The 20,080-nt window shown below is 46.2% G+C and overlaps 1 protein-coding gene, 1 long non-coding RNA gene and 1 pseudogene across 26 annotated transcripts in view; 2 read left to right on the top strand and 1 right to left on the bottom strand.

The window, feature by feature from the left end:
* The first annotated feature begins 5,892 nt into the window (after positions 1–5,892).
* The window catches only part of Unc93a (unc-93 homolog A), a 77,228-nt gene continuing 63,040 nt past the window's right edge, over positions 5,893–20,080 (top strand). For 2 of the 13 annotated variants that reach the window (XM_087590184.1, XM_087590155.1), the window contains exons 1-3: positions 5,951–6,165; positions 11,227–11,297; positions 17,690–17,752. The gene's annotated coding sequence lies outside the window, so the exon portion shown is untranslated. Of the gene's footprint in view, positions 6,166–8,151; positions 9,528–11,226; positions 11,298–13,879; positions 14,019–17,689; positions 17,753–20,080 lie in introns of those variants that run through there. The other 11 variants (XM_087590219.1, XM_087590206.1, XM_087590230.1 and 8 more) reach the window with 10 other exon arrangements.
* LOC134482726 (uncharacterized) overlaps positions 6,047–20,080 on the bottom strand; it is a 62,403-nt gene continuing 48,369 nt past the window's right edge. For 8 of the 13 annotated variants that reach the window (XR_015645449.1, XR_015645450.1, XR_015645441.1 and 5 more), the window contains 2 exons: positions 6,362–6,503; positions 6,128–6,214 (listed from right to left, as the gene is read on the bottom strand). This is a non-coding gene — a long non-coding RNA (uncharacterized LOC134482726). Of the gene's footprint in view, positions 6,215–6,361; positions 6,504–7,240; positions 7,350–9,117; positions 9,300–20,080 lie in introns of all 13 variants that reach the window. The other 5 variants (XR_015645451.1, XR_015645456.1, XR_015645452.1 and 2 more) reach the window with 3 other exon arrangements.
* LOC148006979 (large ribosomal subunit protein eL24 pseudogene) lies at positions 7,508–8,052 on the top strand (annotated as a pseudogene).

The following is a 20,080-nucleotide window of genomic DNA, read 5'->3' as shown; positions in this document are numbered from 1 at the left end:
TTAAAATTAAACAGCGCATTTAGTATGGACATTACAGAAAAATGGTGGGAAAAGAAGGAAGGAAGAGGAGAGAAAGAGAGGGGGGGAGAGAAAGAGAGAGAGAGAGGGAGGGAGGGAGGGAGGAAGGGAGAGAGAGAGAGAGAGAGAGAGAGAGAGAGAGAGAGAGAAAGCAGGTAGGAGAGGGAGAAAAAGGGAAAGGGGGGAGTGAGGCGGGAGAGAGATCTAGGAATATAGCCACTGTTGACTTGATTTCATCATTCATTCTACCAGGACTGTAAAGTATAAACTTACCTTGTTTTTAAACCTCTACATTTGTGGAGATTTTAAAGGAATAGGTGAAAGGTTTTGAATGGGGAGTCATCGGGAGGGACACTGAAATGGATCTCTGGGGAGTGAAAAACTTTTCATAGGAGTTATTAAAGCTGTGGACAGACAGAGAGGCAAATGCATCACTGTGGCTTCAAGGATCATTCAGGACCCAGCAGCAGAGACAGACTGTGTGGTGGTGTCTTGGAAGAGAGGAAACTAGGGCCTCACTGCAGAAGTGGGGGTATCTTCTTCTGTTTTCTGAAGATAGGGGATGTCTCACAGTACAAGCCTGCTGCCATACATTCTAATTCCTAGGCAGGAGGCAGGGAAAATGGTAGGAATAGAATGTCTAACTTCTAATATGCCCTGTGATGTAAGCTGACGTCCCAGGTGAGAGATCCTGGTACTGGGAACTCTGTCATCTAGGAACCCAGAAACAGGGACTCAGTGGGATGGTTGTCAGTATCTGCAAAAAGGCAGTGGTGGCAGCTGCAGATATTGTGGTCTGAGCAGCAACTGGGTCTCATGCGACATTCTTATAGCAGGAATAAAAAACTGATACAGTGTGCAAAATATTAGAGAATCAACAACTGACACTGTGGTCAACTGAAGTGAGACTTAAATGACCTCCTCAGGGTCAGAAAGACCCTAACGAGCCCTCGGTGTCTGTCAGCACAGCACCTTGAGTGGTAACTAGTACAAAAAGTGGGGCCAGGGGCCAGGTGAAGGTGGTGTGTGGCTGATGGGGTGGGGTGTGTGTGAAACTGTCTCCTCTCACTGGTCAGATGACTGCAGAAATTCCCTGGGTAGTAAGTGAGGGTGCGTTCGTGTGTGTGTGTGTGTGTGTGTGTGTGTGTGTGTGTGTGTGTGTGTGTGTGTGTGCGTGCACACATTTGTGTGTATGTAGAGCTCAATCTATGCAGGCTTTGGCGATGACTCGATTTCTCTACTGTGTGACCATCACTGCTTCCTCATTTGGAAGATGGAAACAATTCTTCATACGCAGTAGTAATACTGACATGAAAGTCTGCTGTGGAGAATGCTATAGCCTCCATTGGAGACTGACTTCTCAATCTTCAAGGACCTTTGAATAGCCAAATTGAAGTCTTCAATGTGAGGGAAGGTGTTGAGCTGCTGGGGAGCATGTGAGTCAGGATATGGAGCACTCACTTCCTCAGCAGGTCAAGAAGAGCTGAGGCCTAGCAGGCTCCTGCTAATGACTTGTCTATCTCCACACACAGGTGATGGTTTTAAGAAACCTGTTCAAACTGGCTCTTTACTATGTGGGAGCAGATAAGGAGAAAGAGTTGGCTTGGCTCTCTCTGGTGGTACATATTCCCGTGCCATAATGGACCAAGGTACTTTCAACACTCACCTGCAGGGTTCAAGAGGGTTGAACCACTGTTATGGACATCCCACTTAATGGAATTCCATTTTTGTGTCTCACTTAGTTCTGTGGTCCACATGCTGATGTCTATTTGGAGTGCCTGGTTTTATAAGATGTGCACACAGTCCCTAAATGTTCCTGAACAATGACTGTTATTCTTTACTGGGCTTGGGGCTTGCTCTATGTTAGATGCTCGTGGGTTTTCTTCATTGTTAGTTCTAGCTGTGGTTTTGATCACAATGCAAAGTTGGGTGAATGCCAGCCACTGCAGCATTCCTAGAGGGAAACACTGCTGCTCTCTCTGTTGGAGACATCAATGACTTCATTAACTTGCAGAGAAACCATGCTGGCCAGGGTTTTCTCTTCTGACATCTGGAGACCAAGATGGAGAAAGTGCTCAAAGGGCCTCAGACTCCTTATCTTCAAACACAGGGAGCTCCAGTTCCTAGACTGCAGGAGACACAGCTGGCAACTGATGCATCACGAGGAACCAGAGCAAATGTAATCAATTTGTGGGCTTCAAGAGGGCCCAGGGAGTGGTCCTTTGTCACCTGGCCCAAGAAACTGTCTTTCCCACAGGGGACTCACTGTTTCTCAGAGGAATGTTCTCCTCACAGGATTTTACCCAGCCCAGGAAGGGCTTTGGCTGAAATGGAGCTTTTGATCTTTTAGTAACAAAAACATCAGAAAAAAAGGTGAATCAGTTGTTTGAGGCTTCAGGAAAAAAAAAACCCTTCTGACAGTTTCCCCTCCCAGAGCTCAGCACAAGCCAGACAGAAGGCTCAGAATGGAGCCTGCTCTCCAGGGCAGAGGCAGCATCTGTGTTCTGCAGGAGGCCACTCATTCGAGCTCCTTTCCTCTGGGTTTGAAGCCGTGGGCATCACTGTGCCCTGCAGCAGTCACAGGCAGGTAGAACACCCAAGGCCTGGCCTGAGACAAGCCAGCAGACAGTGCACGGAATGATGGCCACCCCAGTGGAGCTGCCCCAGCTGGCCTGTGTTTTCCTGACGGTCCTGCACCCTGAAGCAAGACTAAGCAGGCAGGGGAGTCCTGTGCACAGCTTCTGTTTCAGTTCTGATAAAGCTCTTTCCTCTGTCAGAGAGGAATCTCATGGGATTCACTGTCTTGAAATATACGTGTACAGCCTGAAAACAACCTGCACTGCCACAAGTCAAATAAATGCCCAGACTGGAAAAGTCAGGGTTTTTCTTAGAAGATATTCTTTCCTTCGTCAAAGAAATTGCTCAGCAGACTTTAGGCCGCAGGAGCTAGAGGCCTGGAAGGCTAAAGACCTTCCTTGCTCAGATTCTTGGTTACAATGAGCCTGCTGGGGTCTTTGCTGAACACTGTCAATGGTAGTAAACCCAAGTCCCTCAGAAAGACATGCTACTGTGGCATGCTGGCACTATCAGCAACTTGACCACACACACTAAGAAGCATAAAATAGGAAACTGCATTTATTTCTGGGCCTGTGTCTGTTAGTTTACTTTCCTCCGTGTTCTGACAAAAGCCGCTTAAGGACGGATTTGTTTTGGCTCACAGTTTTGGACTACAGTCCATCACAGAAATGGAAGCATCCACCCATCCATCTTCCATCATCCGGGTTAGGGAGCTGCTCACGTTGTGTCCACATTCAGGAATCAGAGTTAATGAATGTGAGCAATCAGCTAGCTTTCTCCCTTTTAATTCATCCTAGGAATCTCAAGACATTATTTTTTTTTCTGTTTTTCAGAGCTGGGGACCGAACCCAGGGCCTTGCGCTTGCTAGGCAAGTGCTCTACCACTGAGCTAAATCCCCAACCCCATCTCAAGACATTATTACATGGTCTTCCTATATCTGTTAACTCAGTTTAGAAACTCCTTACAGATATTTGCAGAATGTTCTTTCCTAAGTGATCCTATATCCCATGCAGTTAGCAAACATTATTAACCATTAAACTCCCTGACCATTCATCTATTCACCTCTCCACCCACCATCCATCCATTCATCATCAATCCATCCATCATCCATCTGTCCATCACACATCCATGCATCTACCATCCATACATCATCCATCCATCATACCTATATCCATCACACATCCATCCATTTGCCATCCATACATCATCCATCCATCCATCTGCCATCCATCCATCCATCCATCATACATCCATCCATCCATCATCCATCTGTCCATCATCCATCCATCCATCCATGCATCTACCATCCATCCATCCATCCATCCATCATCCATCCATCTACCATCCATCCATCATCCATCCATCCATCAATGCATCATTATCCACCATTCATTCATCCACCCACTCACCCACCAGTCCATCATCAGTCCCCTGATCCATTCATCCTCTATTCAAGCATTTATTACTCAGTCCCTCCCTTCTTCCCACTGTCTATCCACCCATCCATTCTCTACCTTGTTCCAATACAGGGGCAATTACAGTTACCAGAGTTACTTGATACCTAATGAGTAGAGAAAGAAGTTGAACCAGAACAAAATAGAGAACAGAGAAATGGTGAAAAGAAAATGAAAGCAATGTGAAGTCAAGTTGATCCTTTATTGGAAATCTTCCATTAAGTTGAACAGCAATAAAAAGAGAAAGGGAAGAGTCAAAACACAATTCTCTGTATTTAAAAAAATAAGTCTCAAGCAACATAATGGTAACAATAAAGCATGCAACTCTGGGTTAATATTTATTTATTTTTGAGACCACGTCTCACTATGTAGTCTATGCTGGTCTCAGACTCACAGAGTGTCACCTGCTTCTGCTTCCCAAATGTTGGCATTAAAGGGGTGCAACACTGCACACAGTGATTGTGAGTTAGGAGACATCAGAACTAACAACATCCACTGAACCTGTGTAGGTCTATAACTGGCGCCCAATGTAGGGTTATTGTGGAAGCCTCATGCCGCTCGGGGAAGCAGGACAGGAGACCTTGATTACACTTACCCAATGCTGCTACCGGGCAGGGGCCAGCTTGGGGGAAGCCACAAGACACTGATCTGTATTGGGGAAGAGCAGTCTATGCCACAGGACACAGCCAGAGCTGACTCCGGGTCCCTGGGCCTGCAAGGGGGCCCAGGCTGTGTGGTCTCAGGTTCCTGTGCATCCAGGCGCCACTGAGATGCTGCAGAAGAGCTGAGAACAAAGTGGGGATCATGGGGCTGGATCTAGCCCGCAATCAAGGGAAAAAGGGAGGAGCTCCGGCTGGTCCCCAGGGGAGAGTTCTTGGCTTGACTGAGGTAGCCTACAGGCTTGGTTGTGGAGGTGGCTGGCAGCTCAGGGAGGACTTCAAGGGGAGATTAGATGGTGGCTCTATAGGTGAAGGGCTTCTCTACAGCTCCCCATGGTGGATCCTGATGAAGAGAAACAGTCTGTGGTTTTAAGGAGTTTATTGTAATGGTGTAAAGTAGAGGAGTAAAGCCATGCCCCACTTCTCAGAGTGGGCCGGAGATTAAATTCTTTTTGCATGGAGGAATGTCTGGGAAGAAAAGGTTATTGCCTAAGCCTCCATGCCTTTAGGTACCTCATTATAATGGAGATCTGTCTTGAGGCTCCATGACCTGTGCTCATGGCCTCTACCTATGAAGGGGAATGGGGCATTGCCCTTAAGTGACTGGTGGCCACAGATCTATGGAGGGCTGTGGCTAGTAACCTGCCTGGTTTCATCCACATATCTGGTACTAGCTCTTTCCTGGCTTATTCATCAAAATCCTGTTAGCTACTATCTGAAGTTATTTATTATTGTGTTTATAAAAAGATAAGGGAGAAAAGGAATAGGTATTGGTGGATGTGCAGTCAGGTGTGGGGAAGGGTGTGCCTCAGAGAGCCGGTGCTGAGGCATCCCTTCCCCCTGAGGAACCAGCCACATGATTATATAGTATAGAATAGAGTTTATTCAGGGCATGGGGAGGGGAGTGAGAGGGTAGTAGAGACAGAGAAAGGCAGAGAGAGAGAGAGAGAGAGAGAGAGAGAGAGGAGGAGTAGAGAAGTAGAGACTGGCCATGAGCACATGGAGAGAGAGGGGGAGAGGAATGGGGAGAGGTGGGGAAGGGGTGAGAGAACAGAGCTGGAGCAGGAAAACAAGAACAAGAGAGAGCAGAGGGGGCAACAGCCCCTTTTACAGTGAGTCAGGCACACTTGACTCTTGCCAGGTAACCACGGTGCAGAGCTTAGACAATGAGTCAGGCACACTTGACTCTTGCCAGGTAACCACGGTGCAGAGCTTAGACAAAATGCTAACACTTATCTTCCAGTAAACATCAACTGAAAAAATGGCCAGTTCTTGTTGAGTTTTAGATGGTGGCGGTGGTGATGGTGGTAGGGTGTTCAAAAGGGCACTGAAAGATTACTGGGGACTAAGAAGTTTATTAATGCCATGGATACATAGAGAAGCAACTGCATGATAGTCTCCAGAGAAATGCAAGTCCATAAGGCAGGAGAAGACATCTCTTCTTGGTCTTCTGAAGGTAGGCCGGGTTTCTTGGTGGGTCTGCCCCAGGCTCTCAGGTTCCCAGGCTGAAGGGAGGGAGAGAGGTCGGAGAAGAATGTGAACACCATCGATATCCCTTTTGATGTTAATTCACTTCCCAGGTGAGACACACACACACACACACACACACACACACACACACACCCCACCCCCTCCCCCAACTCTATACCTACACTGGGGTTGTCTGTTAGCTCTGGACTCATGGACAACATCTCAGTCAGGACTATTGCTGCAGATACTGTGACCTGTGTGAAGCCAACCGTGAACATCGTATTCTTACAGCTATTCTCCTCAGAATGCCTTCCCTGTGAACTCCTAGAGGAAGCAAATCCCAGATTTATCAGCATGGAGAATCTCCTGACACTTCCTGCCTCCCTAAGGATCTACTGAAGAGAGGGACTTAGCCAGGTTCTTCTGAATCTATGAGAACTGCTGCTGCCTACAAGAACAGGGACTTATGGCCAGTGTCCTCTGGATAGTGGTGTCTGCAAATGCTTTGCCAAAAGTGTATCCTCTGCAAAGGGAAGTCTAGGCGGGCAGTGTCTGCAGGTCTCCAGACCATGTCTACTTCACAGCTTGCTTGTATAGCATGTTCAGAACCAAGTTTCAGAATCTAGGAGTTTCTTAAATGCTGATTTGTTTAATTAAAGATCTTAATGGGCATTCTTTACAATTCTAGAACCAGGCAATAATTTAGTCTGCAAAGTAGAATGTATCCCCTAAGTTGGCTCTTAATCGGTTAAAAGAGAATTCCTTTATGAGTTGACCAGCTTTCAGGGTCAACAACTTACGTATGTGTCTAACTGTATTTAGATGGAGCCTTGGCAAAAACTTCCTTAGCTTTTGAAGAACTTTCTCTATGGACGAGTAATTCTTAATGGAGTGTTCCCAAAGTCTACTTTAGAGTGCAGAGAGAAGAACCTCCTGTTAGACTTGATCTTGCTGGCAAGGCCCCTCTTTCCAGTCTGTCTTACCCAGTGTATACCACAACCACCACACCCCACCCCCTGACCCTCTGCTGCACTTAAGGGAGCCTCTTGCCTGCTTCTCACCTCCTGGAGAGGCAAAGTCATCCCAGAACAGCCAACCTGCTGTGGAGATTTGCTCTCCAGTGATAGAAAGCTGTGGAATCAGTGGGATCAAGTCTCATGCTGGTTTCATCTTGGAAGTAAATCAAACACATCTTTCAAAATCAAGATAATTTTCTGCTAGAAATATCTAACTTTTATGTGGCTTTTTGCAACAGTGTTTATTTTAAACTTAAGATCACAGCAAAGAAAGGAGTGCATTTTTTTTATCATTATCAGAAAAGCACACAGAGAGGGTGTGTTTGAAAGGAATCAGGGACATCTGTCACCATGAAGGTAGAGCTGTGCAGTTTTAGCAGGTACAAGATCTACTCTGGACACGGGCGGCGCTATGCCAGGACCGATGGGGGAAGGATTTCCAGTTTCTTAATGCCAAATGTGAATCTGCATTCCTTTCCAAAAGGAACCCTCGGCAAATTAACTGGACTCTCCTGTCCAGAAGAAAACACGAGGAAGGACAGTTGGAAGAAATTCAAAAGAAAGGAACCCGCTTGCAGTCAAATTCCAGCGGGCAATCACGGGCGCTTCTCTGGCTGATATAATGGCCAAGAGGAATCAGAAACCAGAAGTTAGGAAAGCTCAGCGAGAACAGGTTATCAGAGCTGCCAAGAAAGCAAAAAAGGCTAAGCAGGCATCAAAGAAGACAGCAATGGCTGCTGCCAAGGCCCCCACAAAGACAACCACTAAACAATAGATCGTGAAGCCTGTGAAGGTCTCTGCTCCCCGAGTTGGTGGGAAACGCTAATTTGGTAGATGAGAGTTTAAAAATAAAGATTTGTCTTTTACTCAAAAAGAAAGAAAGAAAGAAAGAAAGAAAGAAAGAAAGAAAGAAAGAAAGAAAGAAAGAAAGAAGGAAGGAAGGAAGGAAGGAAGGAAGGAAGGAAGGAAGGAAGGAAGGAAAGAAAGAAAGAAAGAAAGAAAGAAAGAAAGAAAGAAAGAAAGAAAGAAAGAAAGAAAGAGGGAAGGAATCAATGTTGGAGTAGTTACTGGGTTTGCGTTGGGTCACATCTCCCCCCCACCCCACCCCCTGGATGTGCCTCCATCTTCCTTCCATGTCTCTGTTTCTTTTCTGTGACAAAACACTCTGACAGAAGCTACTTAGCAGAGTGGGGTGGGTTTATTCCTGCTCACAGTTCTAGGTAACCGTTCCTTATTACAGGACAATCCCTAATCCACAGTCCCAGGGCGAGCTCTCCAGGCTGCTCCATAGGCCACCCAATGCTGCCCTTGGCAGCACACAGGGTCAGCTCTCCTGCTCTCCTGCCCTCAGGGCAGGCTCACCTCTACTCTAGAGTCCAGAGCCAGCTCCCAAGTGCTGCTCAGTCAAGGCTCAGGGTCCACTCTCCCAAGAGCTACAGCCTGTGAGGGACTGGGTGTGTCTCAGGGCTCGAAACAAAATAATTGGGACTAAGGACAGGAAGAGATGGCAGAAGAATTGGTAACTGACGAAGGACTCTGTAAATATTTGTAAATATAGGTCTCTTAACTGTCAAGAATTATTAAAATAGGGGGAGAGTGGTAATGGGGGGAGGATGGAGAAGGGAACATCCATAGAGAAGGGGAGGGGGAGGGGCTAGGGGGATGTTGGCCCGGAAACCAGGAAAGGGAATAACAATCGAAATGTAAATAATAAATACCCAAGTTAATAAAGATGAAAAAATTATTAAAATGGACACATGTTTAAAGAATAATTTTTATTTAAAAATCCTAAGTTCTGTGAGGAGCAAAGGAGAATTCTTTCTGTTCCTCACCAAACAACAGCAACAATAAAAAGCTCCCAACTCTTGATTCGTTTTGTGAAAACATAGGAGAGAGCAACATGATGGGTCATTACATTGTACCTTGAATGAAAAATGTCCAGCCGGGACAGAAGGCAACCAGTTCTCCCCAGACTGCCATCATCTTTGCCTCCTGTGCACATAGCACTCTCCAGCTGAGGTCCCCTTCAAAGGATGGGAATCGTCTGCACCATCTTCCTGCCAGGGCAGGTCGCCAGGTGGGACCCTGAGGAAGGGACCTGAAACTTCCAAAGAACGGAGGAACTTGTGCCACTTGATGCAAGCAAAGACAGTTTCTACCTGCCTGAGATTTTTATTACAAAGGTTGTTCAACTGGACAATTACAACTCGAGAATGGCCCAGAAATCCAAGCGTCCTCCTCCTTGCCAGAGTACAGTCTCTAAACACGACCACCACTGTCTGCTAGGTCATCTCTGAGAGTGCTGTCTCACCCAGATGAATACTTGACCTAGGTAGGCTGTGACTCAGATGGTGAATAATGTGGTTCTCAACCTTCCTAATGCTTCGACCCTTTAATATCGTTCCTTGAATTGTGGTGACCCCCTAATCATAAAACTATTTCCAGTGCTACTTCATAACTGTAATTTTCCTGCTGTTATGATTCTTAATGTAAATATCTGTGTTTTCTGATGGTCTTCCGTGACCCCTGTGAAAGGGTCATTCAACCCCCAAAGGGGCACAACCTAGGTTGAGAGCTGCTGATGTAGAAGAATGAGAGCTGGGCCTGTCAGGAGGGGCTCTGAGGGGTTTCCTGGGAGGAAGCCACCTATGAGTCCAGGGTTGAGGACAGGGTGCTCTGCACAGAGGAACCCACCACACCCAGTCCTGTTTCTGAGCCGGCTTCCCGTGACGTCCCATCAGGAGACCTTTTCTTTCCCGGTCTCGGATCACTGAATTCAAAGTTCAAATCTCGGTGGGACCTCCGTTTGTTGGCTCCTGCACCAACACGGTACCGAGAATCGAGTGAAAGCCTGTGGGATTAAAGAAACACACACACACACACACACACACACACACACACACACACACACACACACACACAGGTTATCGTGTCAAGCCAGGAGAGGGAGAGAGAGAGAGAGAGAGAGAGAGAGAGAGAGAGAGGAGGAGGAGGAGGAGGAGGAGGAGGAGGAGTCTCCTGTAGCTTTATTCACCACTTATATACCCAAGTTCTCCAGGTAGAAAATAACTGGGAAGCACAGTGGGAAACCCTGGCTCTTGACTACCTGGCTCCTGACTTGGGTAACAAAAGACCGACTAGGAGACCTGAATTAATTAGGGAGAAATCCGAGAAGACCAGCCTAAATCTCAAGGATAAAGGCTGAGAAAGTCAAAAGGCAGGAGTAAGTTGACCACCACCCAGGTGTGGCCCAGGTGTGTCGGTTCCAATGCATCAGCCGGGCTCAGCAGAGGTCATACAGTAGAGACACCGGGTGTTTACTCAGGAGATACTTGGTATTTTCTTCCTGTGCCATAAATTCATGGGAGAGGCTTTTGTCTAACAATCTCAAGACTTTATGGCAGTAATCTTAACTGTGGCCATACAGTCACAAAGCGGCCAGGCCCAAATCCAATACGGCTCCCTACATCACTTGAGATTTTGTCCCCTTTCCCCATCTGTTGTTCACTCCAGGTGCTCTAGCAGTTCTTAGATTGGTAGATGTTGGGGTGGGCCTGGGTAGTAGCTGAGTTGGTCAGCCCGCCAGCTCTCCTATCCCCACATGACCAGGGCCAGCTCTCCAGCACTGCCCCAGCAAAAGTCAGGACCAGCTCACCTGGCTGCAGCAGCTGTTGAGGGGGTGGGGCCAGCTCTCCTGCACCAGCCAGGCCAAGGGACAGGATCAGCTCTCCTACTCTTAAGACAAGAGGGTCAGCTCTGCCATGGTGCAGCGGGTGAGGGGTAGGGGCAGCTCTTTACAGCCCTCTGACATCAATCAGGTCCCTGGAAACAGCCCAGACTAGAGAAGTTCACATGGCCTTTGGTGGTACCATCATCCATGGACATTGACACAGACCCCTGTTACTGTAAGGTCACAGACTGAGACATGGCCCTCAATGACAACACAGGCCTTTATATCATCATGGTCTCAGGTAACAGCATAGGCTACTCACTCAGGCTCTTCCTCACTACCCTCTCCCCTCCATTTCCAGTTTTCTTATAGTGCACTGGCAGGGACCTGCCCTGGTCTTCGGAATGAACGGAAGAAGAATGACAACCTCAGGTGAATGTCAAAGACTGATGACCTCTGACTCTGTAACTCTCTCTTACTATTTTGTGCTAATAAGTGGTGGTTTCATACTATTCTGTGGCTAAATGCCACTGTTTTCTGTTAATAATCACCTGCTGATAGTAGCAGAAGGACTAAGAAGGGGGGGGGGGAGGCTTAATTGCTAGGCCCTTTCTCCCTGGCTCAAGGGCCTCTTACTGGCAGGATAGAGGCTTGGGACTCATTAACTCTTTGTGAACCACAGAGAAAAGAAATGCAAAGAATATCATTTGTAGAGACAACACACACACGCACACACACACACACACACACACACACACACACATGTATGTATGTATGTACATGTACATATGGGGATGAGCCCCAACAGCCACCCTTCATTTCTTCTCTCAGTTTTTTTATATCTTCTTAGACAAAAGTTCTTTAGACAACTACCTCATAGATAAAATGTTACACAAAAGGGGAGTTACAGAAGTTTAGAAGTTCAAAGCAATGTTTCGTTCTGTAAGCTCATTATAAGTTCAAAGCAACAGTACCACATGGCCTTGCTTTATCATAGTGCACTCCTGTGGACTCATCCTTGGACCTGACCTAGAGGGTTGTTCCTTGATCACACATTTGTCCCAAGCCTATCTCTCTTCTTTGTCCAATTTATGAAAGGTCATTGTATTCCTTATTATGTAGCCTTCACTTACTATTCTATGAGAAAGGGCCACAACTTTATCTTCCTGTCAAAACAACTAAAACCATCTCCTAAAACAGTCTTCCTAAAATCATTTGATTCAAATCAGGAATTCTATAGAATTGAGTTCATCTAAACAGCATTAGTTCATGAAAGGTCATCTTCATGTCGATCTGCAGGACATTTGCCCAAGAGGTTGTGCCGAGGCCCAGGAATCATTAGGCATTGTCACTATTGTGACAGGAAAGGCAGATCAGCAGTGAGAAGCAACCCGGGGATGAAGCCTCTAAGAAACCTACATCTCAGAGTTTACCCATCACAGGCCAAGCAAAATGGTGGACCATCACCAGAAAATTTACTTGCCTTAGACTTTCCAAGATGGCATCGGCCAGTACAAAATCCGTTTACCTTCCTTTCCCTCTTTCTCTCCACCACACTTGCTCATCATAGGGGCACCCACCCATTGCACCATATGGCAGCCAGAGGATCTCTGAAAGTCTTTAGTTCTGCTTGCCTACTCAGTATGGCTGCAGGCAAGCCTGTCAGGACTAGTTTTCAATACATAAGCTTTAAAAGGAAACACATTCTCACACCACATCAGTCATTTTTCTCTGGTGTTGAAACAAATCAGTACGTTTATCCTTCACAGGACTGTCCTTCACATTGACATTTTGCCTGCAATTAAGGCACCAGGGGATATCACATTTCAGACAACACTTCCCTTCAGCTTTTCCCCCACCAAAACCTAATTTCATTTTGACCTAACTTCCTTGAAAGCGAACAATGTACACATTGTACTTTCACTCCTGAAAACTGTCTGTATCTAAAATAGCAAAGATTTTCTACATCATCATAAACTACTGTCTTTCAGTTAACTACCTTTTAGGTACAAGAAATTGGAAGACACTAGGACAAGCCTCTGTCACTTGCTCTGTGACCAGAGGGGAGTATGCCACCATGGGGCAGTGTGCCACCAGGGGGCAGTGTGCCACCAGAGGGCAGTCTGCCACCAGAGGGCAAACTGCCACCAGGGGGCAGTGTGCCACCAGGGGGCAGTGTGCCACGAGAGGACAGTCTGCCACCAGGGGGCAGTGTGGCACCAGAGGACTTAGAGGAGAGATGGAGAGGATTAAATGGGTGTAAGGAAAGTGCCTATAGCTTGGCAGACATGTTCTAAAACTGCTAATCTCTCAAATCAATTTTCTATGTCCAGTTTTCCTCCTTCTGAGTAGTAATTTGGAAGTATCTGAGAGCTAAAACTCTTTCCTAATGAAAAGTCCACATAGTTTTCTGGGAGGGATCTCGAAGGGATGGGGCTCAGGGATCCTTCAGGCCTTCTGTTGATGTCCTGGGCAAGCCTCAGCCTGGCAGCTTACATGGAGGATGAGGGCATGGATACCCCTGAGAATTCAATCTAGACTGGTAGGGTGTGACTCCGTCTTCATCTCCCGATGTGAGTGACAGCTCTCATCCTGACCTTCCTCTCTAATGACTCCCATAGGAACATGCACATGTGCTCCCTCTCTCTGTCAATCTTTAGCTATGTGTGCATTTACTCTCTGAGGACTCCCGCTGTGTATAGGGAGGGACTATTTTTTTCTCTTAAATTTATTTATGTAGTGTATATGAGTACACTGTCGATGTCTTCTGATACACCAGAAGAAGGCATCGGATCCCATTACAGATGGTTGTGTGTGAGCCACCGTGTGGTTGCTGGGAATTGAACCCAGGACCTCTGGAAGAACAGCCTGTCCTCTGAAACTCTGAGCCATCTCCCCAGCCTGAGCGAGAGGCTCTTTAGAAATCATGCATGGTGTCTGGCAGGTATATAAAGAGGGGAATGGCCAGATAACACCTTAAAAATACTTATTGATACATGCATTTGTGTGTATAGGGTGAGATTATATATGCAACAAGAATGCAGGAGCTGAGAAGGCCAGAAGGCATAAGATCCCCTGGAATTGGAGAGGCAGGCGGTTGTGCACTGCCTGATGTGGGTGCTGAGAACCAAGCTCAGGTCCTCTGCAGGAGCAGTAAGTATCCTTAATCCCTGAGCAAAGTCTCTGGCTCCCATTCATAATAACTGCAATGGAGTGGAACTACAAAAATGACCTCCTGGGTCCCTCAGACCTGCGCTGAGACAGCCACTCAACTTCCTCTGCAGCAGTATCTTCTCTCCCACCTCAGAACTTAGCTTCCTACTTATCTCTCTTTTCTCCTAAGGTATTATTCCACCCGAAGGTGGTCACTACAGGCATCTCACAGGAACAGTGTCTCCAGTCTCTCAGTTGTCACAATAAGGCTGGCTGCTGGAATACAAAATGATTTGAAAGGAGTGGGACATTCCTACCCAACTATGCACAGGTTGCATGGAGTACAGATTTGCTTTAGCTGTTAATCCCTGTCTCTCCTTGGTCTCTCTAGTCTTCCTTTACACTGAATTCACCTGAAACACACCTTGGGAGATGAGACATTGCTGTTGGCTCCTCTCCACCCTGTTCGTTACTTTGTATCATTTGATTTGTATATGTTCTCTGAGTCAGCCCAGGTTCTTATGTATTGCCAGAGGGACACTGCATTTTGTGTATGACCAGCCAGCAGACAACTGAGTCATTCAGATAGTCTAAGTTACTGAACCCAGCCACCCATACACCCAAAGCCACTTTGTATCACTATGCTCCTCCCCATTTACCTCTTTATCAGATAAACAATAACGGCACTGAGATGTCTTCAGAAAATCTCTGGCCAAGGCCAATGTGGCTTCCTGGGTATCACCTTGGACAGCTGTCATAGTCACCACTTTCAAAGGCTTTTTCTAGGGTCTGGGTTGCAAAGATGAGTCCCTGGAAAAACATGTCCTGTGTCCCACATAACCTCCAGCCTGCTTCCAGAAGCCTTGTTGGAGTTCCACCCACCCCCAAAGGTAAGATGTAGCTACGATAGCTGTTACCAAGCATGCCAGGACATGAAGTTTTAATAAGGGCACAGTGGTTTCACCTAGTGTTTCTGTTTGATCGGGGAGCCGAAAGCCTTGTGGTTACTGGAGCAGAACGATATGGGTTAACAAAAGTTCCTGTAAGAACTGCCTGTGCCCCCAGATTAGGCTAAGCTCAGTTTAACCTGGGGATGGGCCGGGATTTAGCAAATATGTTTTTCTCACCTCAGTGACCTAGGTTGACCTGTAGCCTCGAGAGAGAAGGGTCCCCATCCCCATCTATCATTAGTCAGGTGCGGGACCTTGGAAGCTGTGTTGGGCCTTCCTGAGTACAGCAGCAATGCTACCACCATCACTACCACCACCACCTCAGGGCAGAGTTAGAGCATCTGCACCAGGCATGCAGGCAACAAGGACAGAGGAAGCCCACTGTAGGCTGCTTATACAATCTGCCTCTGGCAGGAGCATTCCCTCCACACCTGACCTGGTTTGAATGTGAACTGTCTCCCACAGGTTCCCATGTTAGAACATTTGGCCCCCTTCTGGTTGTGCTGTTTAGAAAGCTTATGAAATCTTTGGGAGGTGAGGCCTAGCTGGAGATAGTGGGTGGACCTTGGAGTTTTACAGACCAGCTTCCTGTTTACTCTCTGCTTCCAGACTATGGATGTGATAGACCAGCTGCCAATGTATTGGTTCCATAATCATGGTGACTGGTGCCATTGGGAAATGTCACTAAGATAGCACCTTAGAGATGAGCATCTTCAAATGAAAAGTCCCACCCATGCCACCACCTGCAGTACCAGCAAAGGCACTAAGACCAACCAGGCTCTGGTTCTTACTGCCATACCACAGGAACCATCAAGTTGGAGCTGGTGGGTTTGTCCAGGGCCTTGGCAATATGGAGGGGAAGGTGTTTCACAAAGAGATTCTAGGCGATCTGCCATATTGCCAAAGTACAGAAGCAAGGCACAGGGTATGATCAGGGTCTGAAATTCCTGTTGAGCCGATTGAGCTTGTCACCTGCCACCTCTTCCTCATCCCTGATTCTCCAAAGATCAAGGTCATCCCAAGAATTAGAAACTTGAATCAGAATCCCACTGGGTGTTCTGGCATGTGGAGATCAGCTCAGCCATGCCCTTGTGGGGAAGTCAGCAGTCAGAAGCTGTGGAGAAGGCCAGAGCTGAATAAGTGATTTACTGACATATCAGCACAAACGTAGCCAGGTGTGCCATGTCAGCATGGCCACACCTGTCTTTGTTTTCAACCCACACAAACTTCCTGTAAGTGGTTTTCTCCTGGCCACACCTCTCTCTCTGCCCCAGGTCAAACAAGAGCCTGTGGGATGCCCTGCACACAAAGCCCCATGACACACAGTCCTCAAGTTTCCCTGTCTAATCTTTGTTTACAAGTGTCCACACAAAACCACAGCTCTCACCTTAAGGAGAATAAGAGTTTACTCAGGGGCCATTTTGGGTGGCCATGGCCCCAGGAACACAGATGTAAGTCACCCCAAATTCCATGTCCCAGTGCAGAAGCAGTTTCAAGTTTTACAGAACAGAGAAAGTCATAAATCAAGGCAAGTTTAAAATGCGTTGGTGGGTTATTTAAGAAGCAGGTTCAACAAGATGTGGGTAGACTTTCTATAGGCTGCAGATACTACCTGAGCTTTTAGGTTATTGGAAGCTAGGGATCTGCTAAAGTAATAGATTCATTTTTTTCCTTTAGTTATAAAAAGTTAGTTCCAACTCTGAGATGGGTGAGGAATAGTGTTGAGGGCCAGAACTAGATAACTAGCAGCACTAATCAGTCAGTCAGTATCTGCAGACACAAAGAGGAACCCTGCAAGGATCTATGTAGGGAAGTGAACCTCGGAGAGATGAGAACAAAATCCTGGTGCAAGTTGACTTTGTCAACTTGGGAGCCTGATGCCAGGTGTTTCACTGTCAGCATATTGAAAACACAGTACAGTTTGGGAAAAAGTTTCCAGGCTATAATCATCCCCATTACAGGAGCACAATAAAGCTTAAGGTGTGACCACATAAAGACGCCTTTGCAAAGTATGTGTGACCATAGCTTAAAGACCTAGAACCCAGTGTGGTCCCTGGTAGAGAGAGCACAGAGGTCAGCTGGCCGTAGAATACATGTGGCGTTCCCCTAACATGGACTCTGTTAGCTATAGATAAAGGTAAGGATAGGGAGGGAGAGGCTGGGATAAACATTCTGGGGAACGTGAGTGAGGTCTGCACATATAGCAAAGGGTGTGTGAGGCATCTATGCCTCCACAGATAGCAAAGGGTCACCAGGTCATTAAAATATCCACTTTCAACCTTCTGGTTGGAAAATAGATATTTTATATCCTTCTTTAAGGAGGGTCCTTGCATATTTAACATTCCTGGTTCTCTAGTGCTCTCTGAGTGCAAGGACCTTTGTGTCTCCAGTAGACAAAAAGAGGGATTTTGTGACATTTTTATAGATATACTGTTGTGAGATGGTTTTCTCTAAGATGACTTAGACATGGGTTTAAGCCAATAGGAAGTCTTTATTATCCAGCCAGTGACTACAGTGGGTGTTTAGTGCCCCAGTGTAGCCCCAATCTTTTCGCAGGGTGAGCTTTTAAGCACAGAAAAGGATACCCTGAGTCTACATATTTCAGTTAACAAGAGCAGCCAGAAGCAGACCTACAGAAGCCAAAAGGGAAGATTAGTACATTCAGAGACTTTCTTACAACTCTGAGCTTTGATAAAGAAGGTCTTGTTTTTGTTTTGGCAGATGGTGCTGCCTAAATGTTGAGCTTCAAAGCCTGAATGGTGCTTCCTTCATGGAGTCAGTTCTGCTAAGGTCGGGGGAACTTTAACAGTATGTAACACTATGTAACAATCTTGTCCATGTCCAGCCCTATATTCCCCTTCCTGCTCTCCCTGCTCCCCCAACCTCCAATGGTTCTACTCATGCTTTCCCATAAGCCTTACATGATAGCTACTCCCTGCTTTTGCTTAATAGGATGATCTCCAATCCCATTCATCCTCCACTGTGATTTAATGAACTTCTATTCATAATGGACAGCATTTTCATTATCCATTGCTGCACTGCAAAATCTAGGCTGATTCTATGATTTGGCTACAGTGTAGCCAGTGAATAGTGTAGCAACAGGCCCTGGTGTGCAGGTGTCTCTACAGAAAGCTGACTTTGATTCCTCTGGGTTTGTACCCAGAAATGCTATAGCTGAACTCAACAATAACTCAGTCTTAAATTTCAGACACTGGCACCTGTTCTCACAGTGGCTCCACTAATTTACACTTACACCACAGTGTTTATTGTCCTTTCCTTATATCCTCAGTGACCTATTCTTTTCTTGATGGTAGTAGTCATTTTAACTGGGATGATAGCCTCTCAATAGATTACATTTTGATTTCATTTTCCTAGTTTCTAAAGACGTTGGACCCTTTGTGCATTTATTGCTTCTTTTGAAAAGTGTTCAATTAGTTGATTTGACCATTTGTTGATCAAATGGTTTGTTCTTTTCGTATTTAGTCATTTAGTTCCTTATGCATTCTGGACACCGCCCCCACCCCCTCCCTCACACACACATGAATTCTTTAGTTCTGTTGGCCATCTCTTTACTCCAGTGTTTTGGTTCCTGGGAAAAAGCTTTTCAATGTCATGCATCTCATAGCAAATGTCATGATTTCCTTTTCTGTTTATGTCCTCCTCAGAAAGTCACTGATATGCCAAGGTCTCTAAGCCTTTCCTCTGCTTTCCTGCAGAGGGTTGGTTAAGGGTCTTACATGAAGTTGCTTGATCCATTTTGAGTTGATGCTGTACAGGGTGAGGGCTGAGTCTCCACCTGAATCCAGGTTCCACCCCCCTAACCCCTCTGTACCACTTGAAGAAGCCGTCTCTTCTCCAACACCCACTTTTTGACATCTTTGCCAAGAATCAGAGAGTTGCAGATTCATCTCAGGGTCCTGTTTTCCACTCAATTGATCTACACATGCCTTTGTGTCAGTACCATCCTGGTGGTGTTACTGCAGTTCTGTCATATAATTTAAAGTCAGGAATTAAGGTGCCTCCATCAGTGCTGTGTCCACAGGACTGCTTTGTGCACAGGATTGCTGTGTGTGCACAGGATTGTGTTTTCAAAGGAATTTAAAGTTTGGATTTTTGTCCTTGTTTTGTTTTTCTAGTTCCCCGAAGCAAGGCATTGGGATTCTGGTGAGGACTGCATTGAAATTAAAGATTGCTTCTTCATATTGTAGCCATTTTCATGGTTAATTCTGCCAATCCATGAGCATGAGAGTTCTTTGCATATTCTAGTATCTTCCTTTTCTCTCTTTAGTGTTTTCCTTGTAGAGGTCTTCTCCATTCTTGGTCATGCTTGCTACTAAGTTTTATTTTGATAACATTGCTAAAGTGATTGTTTTTCTGACTTTTCTAGCGATTTTCTTTTGTTGTGGTTTAGTTTTTCAAGACATGGTTTCCCTGTGTGTATCTGGCTGTCCCCTGTAGATGAGACTGGCCTCAAACTCACAGAAATTCACTGGCCGCTACTTCTGCCTCTGTCTCCTGAGTGCTGGGATTAAAGGTGTGCACCACTACTGCCTGGCTATGGATTTTTTTTTCGGAGCTGGGGACCGAACCCAGGGCCTTGCCCTTGCTAGGCAAGCACTCTACCACTGAGCTAAATCCCCAACCCCTGGCTATGGATTTTTTAATTTGTGTATAAACAGATTATTTCTTTTTCATCTTACTACCTTGTTGGCAGTGTTTATTAGATTTCAGGGTTTCACTGGTGTGAAGGGACAACAAAACCAAGGTAATTCTTATAAAGGCAAACATTTAATTGGGGCTGGCTTACAGTTTCAGAGGTTCAGTCCATTATCATCATGGCGGAAAGTATGGCAGCACCCAGGCAGACATGGTGCTAGAGGAGCCAAGAGTTCTATATCTCAGTCTACAGGCAACCAGGAAGAAGATCTGGATCACACTGGCCAGACTTGAGCATATATATGAGACCTTGAAGCCCACCTCCACAGGGAGATATTTCCTCTAACAAAGCTATACCTCTTCTAATAGGGCCACCACTCCTAATAGTGCCACCTCCCATGGGCCAAAAATATTCAGACCACCACAGATGGTATGATTTCTTTTATCCTACTTGCA

This window comes from Rattus norvegicus, chromosome 1, assembly GCF_021556685.1.
Source record: "Rattus norvegicus strain SHRSP/BbbUtx chromosome 1, alternate assembly SHRSP_T2T, whole genome shotgun sequence".
NCBI classification, from domain to species: domain Eukaryota; kingdom Metazoa; phylum Chordata; class Mammalia; order Rodentia; family Muridae; genus Rattus; species Rattus norvegicus.
This window is presented reverse-complemented; position numbering and strand designations above follow the sequence as displayed.